This window comes from Gopherus evgoodei, chromosome 12 (assembly GCF_007399415.2).
Source record: "Gopherus evgoodei ecotype Sinaloan lineage chromosome 12, rGopEvg1_v1.p, whole genome shotgun sequence".
Lineage (NCBI taxonomy): Eukaryota > Metazoa > Chordata > Testudines > Testudinidae > Gopherus > Gopherus evgoodei.
The window spans coordinates 29,199,260-29,215,175 of record NC_044333.1 but is presented as its reverse complement, the minus strand read 5'-3'; positions in this window follow the sequence as shown (position 1 = coordinate 29,215,175).

Below are 15,916 nucleotides of genomic sequence, written 5' to 3'. Positions count from 1 at the left end.
GCTGTAAGCCCTTATCCAGTATTCTACAAGTATAGCTTTGCTGAGTGACCCAATTTTAGAGCTTTAGCATGGGGTGGAACAAGGCTAGATCCCTTCAGTACAACAAGATGTGGCAGTACTAAGGGACAACTGTGTTGCAAGAAGTTCTCTTGATGTGGTTGGGTCTCTTGGGATTACAACGGACCTTATGGCTCCTAGTTTCTAGTTCCTCTTTGTGATCACTGATTACCTGTTGTGGTATTATACAGTGCAATCCCCCGGCATGCTGAATGCTTCGGAGAGGTACTGAGCACCCTCAGCTCCCTTTTCACTTTAGTAAGAGGCTCAGCACCTATTTGAAGCATTCAACACTTATAGAAAGGGCCCATAATGAAGTTCCTGTGCAAAGGATCTAAAGAATTCTGTTATGCAGGACAGACTAGGTGATAATAATGATCCCTTCTGGCGCTAAAAATCTGTTAACTGAGTTTGTGTTTTTACTTTTGTTTTCACATTGGAGGATGTGTTTGAATATTGTTCTCACTCTGGAAGATATATACATGTGTGTACGTAATACTCACACGTGTGTGTCAGTATATACTTATGTCTGTGCTGTGTTGAGAGCGTTACAGGGTTTTTGTTTGTAATTCGTATCATGGTTTTGAAGGTCAGTTTTACAAAGGAGTATAGTCTGGCACATTTCTGTTGCAGTCCTTTAGTGCACTGTGACAGAGGAGGGGTAGGGATGTGGGGCAGGACTATAAGGAATAACCTCTTTTACTAAGGAAATGTTTCATTTGGGGAGAGTGGTTAACATCTTTTTGCACTGCTGAGGCTAGCTTGTCATTTTTGAAGGGGTTATGCTTGTTATTTATTTGATTGATTTATTTTTATAGTGATATCATTTGAGGCCTCAAATTTATTCTTTTAAGGGGAACCTCTTTAAACCTCAAAATTGCCTGGGTGTCATGACTGTGTAGGAACAAAAGGCCTTTGAAGACTTGATTATGAATGGGAGGTGAACAATGGAGCCCCCTATTCCTGCATAGCTTGGTTTGCTGTTTATTAGCTCTTTTTAAATGCCAGTGACAAACTATTGAATGTTTTTATATCTGATTGTCTAGCTCTGATGGAAAATGCACATCTGCATTGGGGGCTCTGTGACTTTGATGTGTGGCATTTGTTATTATAACAGAATGTAATTTTCCCTGGTAAATTATTCCAGATAACAGGTGTTTCCCTTTTTGCCCAAAATTTTGATGATTTTATGAATTTTCAAAATTAAAAGGAAACAGTACCTGGCATTTTGAAATGTGAAATTTCCAGGGGATGGAGGAGGGATACCTGAATTCCATTTTTTCTTCATTTGCTTCCCCAAGATTCCGAATTTTTACCTACCTAGCTATAGCTCTGGGCTGACTCCTATTGTTTTGGAAAAGTAATTGCATGCAATACTTGACAATGTTATTTTTGTTTGTTGGAGCAGGGACTGATGAGACACTTTGCAATGCAATAGATAACATAAGCAATGTGGCTTCACTTTATTCAGATTTGCATTCAAACAAAAAGATATCTTCTCTCTCACCTTTGTTTCCACCAACTGAACAATAATATAAGAATATAGATAATTTCATGATGAGGGATGGGGATGTTTTGTCTGTACTTCTTTACTCCTGGGTATTATTGACAGTTTCCCAAACACTTTCACTTATATTTAGAAAGCCTTCACATACTTGAAGTTTAATACCTTTTATTTATATTACAAATCAGGAGATTTCTTCATCTTCCAGTGGGGGAGGTGTGGCAGGGGGTTGAAAGAACAACAACAACAACAAAAATCTAATAATTCATAGAGTCCAAGGCCAGAAGGGACATTTGTGATCCTCTAGTTTGATGCCCTGTGTAACATAGGCTGTAGAACATCCACAAAATAATACCTAGGAGCTTTTCTTGGAGTTGGGGATCACTGAGGTATAGGCCAGACCCCTTTTCCTTGGTCACTAGCTAGGAAGAGGGACGACATGGAATGAGTAAGATAGCTCTCTGCCATTTATGGATTCCGCTGTAGGGGCAAATCCTCATATGGCAGGTTAAGACTTAGCAGACCAGAGGATCTTGCCCCCTATTTCTAAATTAAAAACTTTATTGTAAGGGAGAAGGAAAGGTGAGAGTTGAGGGATGGGATTTTTTTACTTCAAGAATTCCACCTATGCTAATACACTCTTGTTAAAATCCTGTGGTGCTGATGAGTATGCTAGCTATAGATTGTTTCCCCTTTAAAAAATAAATTCTAAATGGTGTGGTTACATTCCATACCCAAAGGAAAGCAGTGGCAACTAACACGGAAATATGCTTTTTAAATTAATAACTGCAATCAAGTAAGAATAAAGAGCATCAGATGTGAAATGTAGGTGAAAAATTAAAGAATAATTTTAAAATGTGGGTGCCTCCTGGATACACAGATTATACCACAGTTTAAATGTTTGAAAACTAGATCTCTGTGCCAGGACATTTCACACAAAACTAGCTTTTGACTGATCCCCAGGAAATAGAGGTTATTTATTTTCTTTGTCAGGAAAAGATTTTTTCCCTTCCATAATATTTTGTTCTTATCACGAATAAGGAGGATGGTAAACCTAATGGAACTTCTCATGGTCACAGAGGCAGAAACTGTCTGGTTTCCTTCTAAAACTGTATGGAATATAATAGAATACAAATAGCTTTTCATCCTTTTCAGCTTTTGAAAATGGGGTTGTTGATTATTTATTGTATATTTGCCTGCTTTTCAATGTTAAAAGAAGTGCCGTAAACTGTTTTCTGTGGAGAAGACAGCAGAGAGCTCAGGCCTTATTGAAAAAAAAAATCAATAGAAATGGCTTGAAGTGAGCTCATAGGGGGGTAACTCAACAAACAATCAAGCCTCACAAGGACTGGCTAGTGATGAAAATGATGAACATCATATCATTTAAATCAGTGGGTCTCAAACTTTTTTTGCTGGCAAACCCTTTCACATCACAAGCCTCTGAGTGTGACCCCCCTAATAAGTTAAACACACAGTTTAATATATTTAACACTATTATAAATGCTGGAGGCAAGCGGGGTTTGGTGTAGAGGTTGACAGCTTGCGACCCACCATGTAATGACCTCGCGACCCCCTGAGGGATCCCAACCCCCAGTTTGAGAACCCCTGATTTAAATAATACAGAAGTCAATAACCTGAAACTGGGGGGAGGGAGAAGAGAGAGGAACCCACTATGTTAATTAATTCCTGATACTCAGAGTTTAACCCAATGAAAGATTACCTCCTTCAGCACAAAATTTTGAAATGTCAATGGCTGAAGTTAGTTGTGGATACGTTATGTGGGCCTGATCCAGAGATCACTGAGGCTAATGTGAGCTTCTCTCATTAAATTCAGTGGGCTTTTGATCAGATCCCATGTTTATTCATTCTAAATACTGCTCATGAATTCCCACAAGCAATGCCACTTAAAAAAAGTATTAAAATAAAAGTTATGCAACAACTGATTGTTTATTTCATCATTTCGCTAATGTCTCAGAGAGCTGCCTCCTTGTCTCAGGCAATACTCAGATTTTACACATAGTTCTTTCTTTTTAATCAAAATTATGTGCAGCATCAAGTCTTCCTTTGATTTTCTTCAAAGATTCATTTCATAGGATATTATTTGTTCCTTGGCTTTCCAGTATAAAACAAGCAACTTTCACCTATAAATGGAACTCCACATGGACATAAGGATCTGATTGCAGCACCAAGGCCAAAGGAATTTGAAGTAACTTAGTCAAAACCTACATGCTTCTTGCTTTCATGTGCATTTGGTAACAAGGGAATATAATTTGTATTTGATGAGATCATTTATAAAAGTCAAAGACTGCGGAAAGAAAAGAAGAAAGGTATGAAATGTTTCTGAATGAGATGTGCACTTTTAGTGGCTCACAGAGCTAATGCAAACATGAGAAACTGTTTGCACCATTAGTTATCACCTTCCTGCACCTTTAAAAATATACTTGCAAATGGTTTGCATTCCTGAGTAATTTACTATGAGAAACAGTGATCACTAAGTGCTTGGAAAATTACTGAAAGACAGCTGATACTTGTAAAAGCATTATTAAATGATACTTACAGCATGTGCTAGGGAAAAAGGCAAAACGTGTAAGAGGCCTTTGTCTTTATGCATTGACTGCAGTTCCTGATTTATTTAAGCTGGTACAGCTATAAATAATCTTTCTTTCTGAGAATCCTATCTAGGTGAATGGTTTTTACAAAAGTATATTTTCAAAATGGTCAGGTGTTAGAAGTGATAAGATTCAGCCAGCACCACCACCACCACAAAAACTTGAGAGTGGCAGACTTTAGAAAAAACACTCTCCCAGTGACCAAATAAGGGGATTCTTTCTTATTTAAAAGTATTCTTTTTGCACTCTAGTCTTCTGTCATGGAAGTCTCAGCAAATAGCTGTTCTATTTCCTTGTTACCGAAGGCACGTGAAAGCAAGAAGCATATTGGTTCTGACTAAAGTTACTTCAAATTACTTGGGCTCTGATGCTGCAATTTTCTGTAGCACGTTTCTTATTATTCCTAGGGTACTTTTTGGAATTTTGATTAGTTGTCAGGTTGACTATTAGGAAAACAGACATTGTTTTTATGTGAAACACTAAGATCAAGACAAAATAAAAAGAAAGTTGTATCAAACAAAACAATCAACTTACCTAGTTTTTGTTGATTAATGCTTTGGATGCGATTTGAGCACCCTAATCCTTTGCTTTTAACTTCCAACATATAAGCAAGATACAGGTAATGCGTTCCTTTTCAGTGGCTATGGAAATATCTTTTGCTCTACTTCAAGTGCCCTCTAGCGTGCAGTAACTAAGCAAGTAGCAATCTAAAGGAAGGATTTTTTTTCTAACAGTAACTCCTCCAAATCCCAGAGTAATTTGTAATACAGTTTTCTCTCCTCAGAGGACATATAAACTAAGTTTTCCTCTGTATTAATTGTTTGTGTATATATAAACATATTGTCTCTTTCATATAAGCAGAGCACTGAGTAAATCTCTCAGTTTGTTCTCAGGTGTTTAATCTGACATACTTCTCAGTCACATAGAATCCAATAATCTTTTCAACCAAATATGCAAGGGTGCCTTAGGAGTATGTTTCCTAGCTACACAGAAAAAACATAAACAACTCTTCCCCTCCCCCACATATAACCAGCAGCAAAATACACTCATAAGCCAAGATTTTCAAAAATAGGAGCCTAAAGTTAGGCTCCTGAGTCTATTGATTTTTGTAAGTGCTGAGCACCAACTGATGCTTCTACTTTTGAAAATGTCTTTAATTTTTAAGAGGTTGCAGGCAAAAAGGACTTTTATAAAACATATCCTGTAATAACATAAAAGGATACATCTAAAACTACAATACTATTGTACAACTACGTGTACAACCCCAATTCCCTAGATTAGCGTGTTTGGATAATATCATAATACACAAATAATAAATAGGTATTGTTTTGGAATGTGTTTCAAGCTTTTTTATTAATTGCTACCTATGTTACACAAACAAACAGAGACAGCCAAAGAATTACTGATATACACATACAGTGAGGGAGAACCAAGGGACTGCATCCTTCCTCAAATCCAAGTCACTAGTTTGGCTACCTGTTCAGATCATGTGCTAGTTCAAAATACCAAAGTTACTTGGCTGAATGCATGTTGTGTCAGACAGTGATAGGAAGTACTGTACTGAGTCCAGACACAATGCTGCTTCTCCACAATAGGAGGAATCCATGCAACTAAGCTCTTTAACGGCCACATCAGCAGGATGGAGAGGAGAGAGGTGCCTGACAAGAGATAGAGAGGAAACAGAGGATGCAAAGAAAGAACATTGAGAGGCAACAGGCAGTGAGAAGCTAAAGACCAGGAAAGAACACTGAAAATGTAGAGAGAAAAAAAGGTGTAGTTTAACATGTGGGAAGAAAAGTGAAAAGGACAAAACTTCAGTAAGCAGAAAAGCATCCATATTTCTTGTGGAATGACAATATTTTCAAACAAACATGTTTTTCAGACTTTTTCTATGGACAGTCACCATAGACCTGACCCTGGAAAGGTATTTAGGCACTTAACTCCCACTCTTCCAGCCATATACAGATGCTCACATACAGATCTGAAATTCAGTTTCCTAAGAGTTCATGAATCTATCAAATGAATATTTTATTCTAACTTCCTTTCCCCATTTTCATTCTGAAATGACTGCAGTGCTAGTGTCTTGCTATAGTTAACAAGAAGGACTTTGGCATGGATTTCCATGAAGTTTCTAAATAAAGCTACTTTTTTATGGGCCTGTAAACCACAGTTAACCTGTGAGTACAAGTGCAGCCACCATGTTATGGGGACATGCTCCCTTAAGACCAGAGGTTGCTGAAGTTGTGATGAAGAGTGGTCACTTGATTAAGTATCATATGACTACTTGCTGGAGACTATATAGAGCAATTCTCCTTGATCAGATTCTGAGTGTAGTGCCTCTATGGGACCTGGCAGGAGGCCTAGGAGATAGGTAGGAATGGCTATTCCAGGAGAAGGGCATATCTTCTCCCTCTTCCTGCTTTCTGGAAGCTGGAAAGTCCTCTCTTGGCTGTTACTTTGATCCTATTTTGGAAATAACCTTAAGTTAACATAGACTCATAGATTTTAAGGACCATCATGATCATCTAGCCTGACCTCCTGCACTAGCAAGCCACAGAACTTCATCCATCCACTCCTGTAATAGGCCCCTAATCTTTGGCTGAGTTACTGAAGTCATCACATCAGTATTTAAAGACTTGAAGTTATAGAGAATCCACCATTTATATCAGTTCAAACCTGCAAGTAACCTGAATGGGACCAAAAATGGCACTGTATTTTACCTTTTCAGTTGGTGTGCCTGGCCCCTCATCTATGTGTAGTAAGGAATGTAAGAAAGTACAGCCTGAAAATAGAGGTGAAACAACAATAGCAACAGTTACTGGTAGAAGGGGATGGAAAATGAATGATAGATAGCATGTGCTTACAGGCCAGTACTTTGTTACAAGGTCCCTCTAGAATGCCAGCCTGCATGTATTGTGTATATACCTGAGTAACTCACTTTAAGGATAAAGGGAATTGCATGCATACATTGACGAGAACTGAAAACTTATGACAACACAGATAAACCTAAATTTGGCTACTAGTCTTTTTACTAGTTGGACTATCATTCCCAAAGGTTTTTACACCCATCAGAAGTATATTCCTATTTAGCAAAGCATTGTTACTAGGGCTGCTCTTTTTTTAAACAAATAAAAATACCACACAGATGAAAAAGGAAGTCAATATATTGCCCATAAAGTGATTGTCCCTATGAATTGCTAATATTGTAGCTCCCAAGCTGATAGTGTAATAAGGATTAAGAGGTGATATTGTGGTGAAAATAAAATATCCACTTCCTCTATCACTTTATAATACCTGTACAACAAATACCTCTGATGAAAGAGAAAATACAATATTTAAATCCCCCATGGCTTAATGCTAAAGTGCCATTTATACTGGACTTTTTTTCTTTGTCAATAAATGGCTAACAGTGTACACTGTAGAGAAACAACCACTTGACTATACAATACAAATTTAAATACCTGTTATGGAGGGAACTGAGTAAAATCTCCATATAGCCCTTACAAACAAATGTTCTAAGATCATTTCAGAGCTTAGTAGGTTGCACATATTATAATATTATTAAATGCTTGGTATTGCAATAAAACAAAATGCCTAATAGCTGTGGACAAGATACGGCGGATAATAGGACTAGTTCAGCTTAGATGGGAGAATGATCTGACCCAATGTAATATTACTTCTTGAGAGACTAACATAAGTTACAATATATGCCAGGAGAAGAAACAAAAGATGTGGGAATCCTTCACTACCTTCCCCAAATCTCAGCCTCAGCAAACTTGCTATTCTACCTTCAGTTCTAACCTTGCATATATTCATCATGTTTGCCTACCCTGTCATATCTGTCAACACCTTCATGGCCTAATCCAAAACTCAGTGGAGTGAATGGAAAAACTCCAATTTCTCTTCAGTAGGCTTTGGATTAGGCTCCATGAGATGGTCTTTCAGCCAAACAATAAGCAGCATGACATACAATATATAGCAGGGATGCTTTACAAATTTTGGTAAGACAAGTGGAGCTATTCAAATAGCAGAGACAATGAGGAGTTCTTGTGGCACCTTAGAGACTAACCAGTTTATTTGAGCATGCCACAAGGACTCTGTTGTTTTTGTTGATACAGAGTAACATGGCTATCACTCTAAAACCAGTATTCAAATAGTGTTTATTAAGGGCCTGATCTCTCGATTCTAGTGCACTCCAAACTACCATCAACTTAAATCAGAATGTGTAAGTAAATGGATACATTAATAATTATTTGTACTATGGTTGCAGCTTGTAGTTCCAGTCATGGACCAGAACCCTGTTGTGCTAGGTGTTGTACAAACAGAACAAAGACTGTTCCTACCCCAAAAATGCTTGTAATCTAAGTCTAGGACAAGAAACAACAGGCGATACAGCTAGAGGATCACATAGATCTAATGAGACAATCTTAATCAGCATGACAGCCAGAAGACTGGGCAGTTGTGAGACTAAAACAAAACAAAACAAAAATCGTAGTGATTCAGAGTAAAAGTCGTCAAACAAGTTAGAAGATAAAATCATTTTCACATACAGAAAATGATGCATCCAATCCTGCAGCCGCTACGGGGATATAAATGGGAATTACTCATGGATTGGGGCTGCAAGATTGTGCCCTGAATTAGAATATTAAATATAGCAAAATTATTTGCATATGATGGCCGCTACAACTCAGGATTCTCATATAGGGCCTAATTCAACTCCCATGGAAGTCAGTGACAAAGCTCTCAATGAATTGCTTGGGAATCAGATCAGGCCTTCTATCATTACAACTAAAGTAAAACATACAGGGCCTGATTTACCATTGTGTCAGCTCCAGTTTTATATTGATGCAACTCCATTATAATTCACTAAAATTGGAGTAACACGGTGATGAATAAGACCTATATTTTTTTAAAATTAAAATATCTAATATTCATCAAATATTTATAAGAATATAAAACAAATAATTGTGGCAAATATTGCATAATAAAGATGAAAGACAAAATTATCATTTTGAATTTTTAAGATGACGAATAAAGACTATTACATTAATAAGACATAATTGTATCATTAAATATTTAAAATTACTTCCTCTAATAAATGTTTTTATTTAACATATTTTCTTTTTTATCTATTACTTTAGTAACAATCCTATAGAATGTGAGCCAAAAAATCCCACAAAAAACCCCAGCAGCACTGTGTGCATGTCTACCAAAAAGGGTTGCTTATTTCATTGTGCTTCTAGCTGTAACGGGCAAAAAAGGAGACATATGTTACCATCCCCAAGTCCAGGTAAACTGCAGGAGAGTACAATATACACTTCCATGAACCTGAACTCTCTGGCTGCATGCAGCAGGTAGGTGCTGCTCTTACACTGAGGATTTTCTGACATTCTCCCACTCTTGCTGTAGCTCCAGCTTGGCTCCACAGATGTAATAACTAGCATAAGTAAGTCTCCTATGGCAACCTGTGTTTTTACTTCCCTGTCATTGTATCTGTAAGAGTGGGTCTGATCTAATATCCCTCCCTTGTTACTACTGGTACTGAAGCACTAGTACTAGAACAACAATTGGAAAATTTCAGAAATCATCCATTTACATTCAAGACAATAGAGGGGGCAGTCTGTGGAGAGAAAAGCAGTTCATCCCTGCAGATCCAGGCCAGCCCTGCAAAATGCCCTCCTCTTCCTCGCTCACCAATTCCCTCCCTTGAACAATTTCCCTGTCTTGACTCATCTCCCTGCAGCTGTGTCCTAGGCTTCTTGGAATTGGGGATGAGGTAGGGAATAGAACCCTGAGGCAGCATTACTGCAATGTGTCCCCAAAGCTATTGAGGTTTGTCCATCCTTGTAGAATTAAAAAGTCTACCTACCTTCAGTATCTTCTGATTTTTTCTCTCTATCTTCATTCTACATATGTACATATATCCAGATAAACTATGTATATCATAATTGTCCTTTGCAAAGCTATGCATTATAATATATATATATGCAGAAACAGTGACTAAAACCAACAAAAGCTAACAAATCAAAACATAACATTTTTTCTCAATGGCCTTATCATAAAGAGATGTAGTCCTTCAGTGAACATTGTAAGAGTTAAGGTCCACAGAAGTAGACTATCCTACCTCTTTAGGTGCTGTACTGTCATGACTCATTCTTTCAGTTTTATCATCTTCTTAGAATGCTTTGCTTCTCTATTCCCCCCTTCCCCCTCCCCACTTTATTTCTCTAACATCTTTCAGTATCTCTCTCTTCATTTTTCCCCATTCACCTTCCTGGCCTTCTTTGAGATAATATCCTCCCTCTCTCCCACCCCACCCCCTTTGTTTCATCTTACTTATTGTGATCACAGAAAACTGTTTTCTGGCACACAAAAGAACAGGGCAGCTTGCAGAAGTACTGTCATTATGCACTGCAGGTAGTGTGTAGAATATTAAGGAATCATGTAAATCAACTCCCTCAGTCCAATCTTGCATGCTTTTGAAAACTCTGAAGAATATTTTTCTTTTGCTGAGATCAGTTTACTTGTTTGCGCATTGGACAACTGTCATATGCAACAAAACAACATTTATTTCCACTTGGCAGCTGTAGAGTGCACTGGAGATGTAGGATCTTCTGACTAACATGTATGATGCTGCAAATATAAAAGGGGCCATCAATGCATATTCTATTACCTCTAGCTGACAGTCACACTGTAAAATATCCCTTTTCCTTTCATGGCACAATAGAACTACAAAGGAAGAAATAAAGTATCAAGCTTTAACTTCAGTACCTTTCTCTTACCATTCTTCCAAGAACCTATTTATCAGGTTACTTTTCTGTAACTGCTCCAATTAAATCTGCCAGTCGTGACAAATGCCGGATTACGTCATGGAACTAAGATTCAAATGACAGCAGAAATACTGAATGAAGTTTCACCTGCATTTTGTTTTAAGGAATTTTTCCTTTCAAGCTACAAAAGCACCAATGTTAGGATTTTTGTTTGCATTTGGAGAGGCTCATAAAAATGGCAGCATCCCTGACTTTGTAATTAAAATGCTCAACACCATCATGAGTGGAGGTTTCTCAGGTAAGTCACTCAGGCCCACCAAAAATTGGTGCCTTACTACTTGATCAATATTTGCATAGACATACAATACAGGCAGTATTATGGAGTGTAGTGGGTTAGCGGTGGTCCCTCCTGCTCTGGGTCAGTGGGAGGCCACTCTGCCTCACTATGTCAGGCATTGCCCATGGGAATTAGCAGAGGAGTAAACAGTCTAAGGCTCTGGCTCTTAGGCAGGGCTGAGGTATATGGCTCAGGCCTTTGGCAGGGCAGAGCACCAATCAGTCTAAAAGTTTCCAGCCCTCAGGCTGGGCAAGTGAGAAGTCTGTGAGCTCTGGCCATCAGAAAGGGGTACAGCTGCAATTAGGCTCCAGTCTCCAAACTCTCAAGCAGGGCGGGGCACCAAACAGTCTAGGGTTTCTCTGACCTCTGAGGCAGGGCAGAGCAGTAGGCAGTCTATTGTCTGACATCTTGTCTTGTAGACAGCAGACAAACACAGGCCTCACAGCCTAAAGTGGGGAGGCAGCCACCCCAGAGGTAGGGTTGCAGGGGGGCCCGGACCCACCTAACTCCACCAGGTCCCAGCCCAGGGCTTTAACAGCAGTGGAATGTTCCTCCACTGTGTCAGCAGGGAATCCAGTCGCAACATGCTGACCGGGTTTCTAGCAGCAATGTGGCCAGACTGGGGTCAGTTGTCCCTGGGTCACTTCCTCTCCTCCCCTCAGGGTGCACCTGGATCTGGGAGGAGTCCTCTGTTTCCTGAGGGTAGATGGCTAGTGGTAGTCCCAGCAAGTCCTCAGTGCCTTGGTCAGCTGGTGGCTACAGCAGGTCTGGTCAATCTTAAGCTTGGCAGGGCTTCTCTATGGTCTCCAGGAGCGGGCAGGAAGCATCTATATCCTTCAGCGGCTGCAGCACAACTGAGCTCCAGGACCCACCTTTTATATTTCCTGTTTGCCCGCTTCCTTCTGATAGGAGGGATGGGCACAGACTATATCTGCTCACCTGGGCTCAGAAAGTGGCCTCTTTCCCACTCTGGATCAGTGGGAGGCCACTCTGCCTCACTACAGGGAGCTAAGGATACTTCACATCTTGCAGGATTGCTTCCTAAAACACAAATTACACTGACTTCAATGGGACTAAAGTAGTAGTTATCCACATTGTTTGCTGCATAGTTCAATATAGGTACATATTTGGCTTCGTGTGTGGTTTTCACACCAAACTCTCTGTGAAAGTGCCCTCAGACAGACTTTTAGTCTCCAAACCACAAATTGCTGCACACCCTTACCCGGAGTTGTCTCATACATAATTTAAAAATAAATGCAAAAGTGAAGCTAATGTTAACAATGCAATATCGAAGACTGACAGTGTAATACTTTGTTTCCTAATGGAATAAGTAGAGTTACCCATAAGGAAATATAAATATGAACTCATGAGATTGTTTGAACACATATGTTTCTACTCATCACAAGTAATCTCAGTGGCCTGCAGAAGTGGCTTCTTTTACAGCACTTGCAGATAAATATGCTTGACACTATGGACTTGATATGTTTACATCAGTCACGGAAGTGGTACTTCTGATAATGGCATTGTTAAAATATTCAAATTAAAAAAAAATCTTAAATTAATATTGCAAATGAAAATGGGATTAGTAACAACATTTTGACCATAAGTCTTTCTTTGGGAATGATCCCTAAAGAGAAAGCAAAGTAAACTGAAGGATTATTCTTTGATATGTCTATTTTTTAGCTTGTGGGTTCACCCTGTTGTACATCATATTCATGCTTTATTTAAAGGCAGAGAAAGGTCTCCAAATCTTTTTCATCTTTCCCTTGTCTGTTCCTTTTACCAGACCAGCAATAACTGAAGATCATTTTGCACAAGAGCAGCCCCATCTTCTGCTACATATTTTTCATTACCATAGCTGAGGTGTGAGCAGTCTGTAGAAGCAAACAGGCTGGTGATACAGCAAAAGAAGAACTTGGCTGAAGGGTGAGAAAATTAGATGGTCATTAGTGACAAAACTCTTAGCATCTCACCCTATTTGGTGCTCACTGTAAAATGAATTGGTTGTCTCAGTCCTTTGTCCTAGAGGTGAGCTGTTCACATCACAAAACCACTGCCATGCTGGCGCTGAGTGTTCACCATTTTGGCAGCTTCAGCTGAACTCCTCTCTAGGTCAGGATTGAGGCACATTGGCAGGGTTACATGAACAAGCGTTCACTGCTGCCACCCACACTGAACCTGTTCTATGAATAGACAACTCCATTCTCCAGGCCTGTCAATCTGTCACCAAGAGACAATGGAAAGGAAAATTAAAAGGTTGTGATGTTTTCTTCTCCAAAAATAGGATTTAAGTCATCTCTAAGAAGTGCAGTTGCTTGGATGTTTTCACTCAGATTCCAAAGCCTGTTGATATTTCCTATTTCTCACTAGTACCAAGCTTCCTGCTGGGAATGTTAAAACTGCATAAGCAAATCCGAATAAGTACCTCTAGTAAAGCCCAGGATTTAAAGATGCAGAGGTGAAAAGAAGAAAACACAGATGTAATTTTACCTGTTTTTCCCTTTCTGTTGTTGATGGCATTAAACATGTAAATGGCTCTGGTTCCTCAATGAAGAGAGCAAGGGTTAGTTCCTCTGTCAGTGGTGGTGCTGTCTGGAATAACAATTCAGGTAATCCAGTCTCAATTTTTGTCATGTAACTGTGTAAACCAAAGGATCTTAAATCCCACTGGAGAAGAGGACTTGTGGAAAGTATCCTAAAGAAGAAAAATGGATGGCCTGGTAAGTCTTGAATATTTCCATTTGTACTCTTTATCTGTAAGTGTGGAAAGAAATTAGTGAATGCCATTGTCCGCTTTACCCGCAGTAACACAGCCTGATGGCATCAATATAAATGGAAAGAAGATCCTGCTGTATTAAAGCAGAATAAAAGATTTAATCAGCTGTGTGAGCAAAGTGGTGCTTAGTAACTATAGGCCTGACCCTGGGATGTGCTGAGGGCCTCTGGGAAGCCAGGGAGTTGAGAGTGCTCAGTACCTGGCAGACTCAAGCCCTTTGCACTCCAACATTTGCAATTCAGTCCCTCTGTAGATTAGGATTGATTTTCCTTGTCTCAGAATGCAAAACTCCAAACTGTAACCTTGAAATTGTCATCTAGCCCTCGAATAAGGCCATCAAAATAACAGATGCAGCATTCTCTTGAGAAGCTGCAGAAAGGAAACCAGAAGTTCTGTACCAACATATTATACCACATAGTATATTTACCAACATACTATATAACAACAGTGGATTTGAGTGTAGCAAGGCAGTGCATATATATGTATGTAATTTGCTTTTTCTTTATGAATTAAGAGTATAGTGTATTCATAATTTTTTTTGGAAATACTGTTTAAATATGCAATTTTAATGAATTGAAATAGACACTCCAGGCTGCAAGTAGGTAGAAAAACTTCATGGGAATAATCTGGTTCCCCTCTCAGTGTTGGAAACGCATCAAGCCTTGCTAGGGAGCAGCGCTGCAGCAGCAGCCTTACCTATCTTGTTGAAACATAAATTATGGTCATGCTCCTTCTTCCCATGGGGAAGCTGGGGCTTGTTGGTGTGGGAAGTGATACAGTACTTGGCCAAGTTTGCTGGTTTCATTACAGACATGGTGAGTTTTCTACTGAAGTTGTTAGAGTTTTTGTGATCAGTTGAATCCAGAACTCAAAGCACGCCACAGGAGGTGTGCTCCCTGGGGACTCCAGAAACTTCTGTTTAGAGTTCACTGAAATCATAGTAACTTAAAATGACAAAGATCAGATAGCCACACTCAGACTTTTTAAACAGACTTAGCATAGCTTTGATATGCATCTATCTCTTTAATATCAATTGAACGCTTTAGGATTTGCTATTATTTATTTATTCTTCATTTATAATGTAGCAGCACCCACCATACACTTGGTTCTGTGCAAATATATAGGAAGACAAAGTCCCTGGGCCAAAGAATTTACAATCTGAGGCCCTAATTCAGTAAATGATTTTGAAGAGGCAGATCCCTGCATCCACAAGGAATCAGTTACAGGATCAGTGCCTAAAAATATGAAGAAGAAGAAGAAGAAGACGAAGAAACAGGCAAGAGGGGTGAGGAAGAGATGGACAATAGAAAATCCTGCTGCAGTATAGAATGTCTCTCGTCTGTAGCTACTGTTTTGTTGTTTAATATGGAGGAAGAGAACATGAAAGTCAAAGTGAATCTCTTAGCCCTCCTGGGGGAAAATAGTATGAATAAGATTAAAATGGAAAGAAGTACGGATGTCGTGGGGCAAAACGCTTCCTGTGACTATGCTATTTCTAGTTATTTAGCTAGCATACAAAACCCAGTGTACTAACAGAGGTTCATGTGCACCCTTATGAGCTAGTGTTTGTCACTTCTGATAGACACAGGTATTCTTTCTTCAAGAGGATTTTAGCAAATGTGTCTGACCCTGTGACATCTGGATGTTGTCCCCAGACTAACAAGAGATAGCTTTTGCCACTAGGCTCTTTTCTGGCAGATGCATTTACTAGCACTGTTTATTTGCCTCCCTGTAAAACTGCAAACCATTACTTTCCATTTACAAAAAGGTATAATCTCATCTCTCTGCATTTAGACTCTTACGTTAACCGGACTGTGATTTATTACTTCTCCCTACAGAAAGTTGTTCATAAATATTCTTACC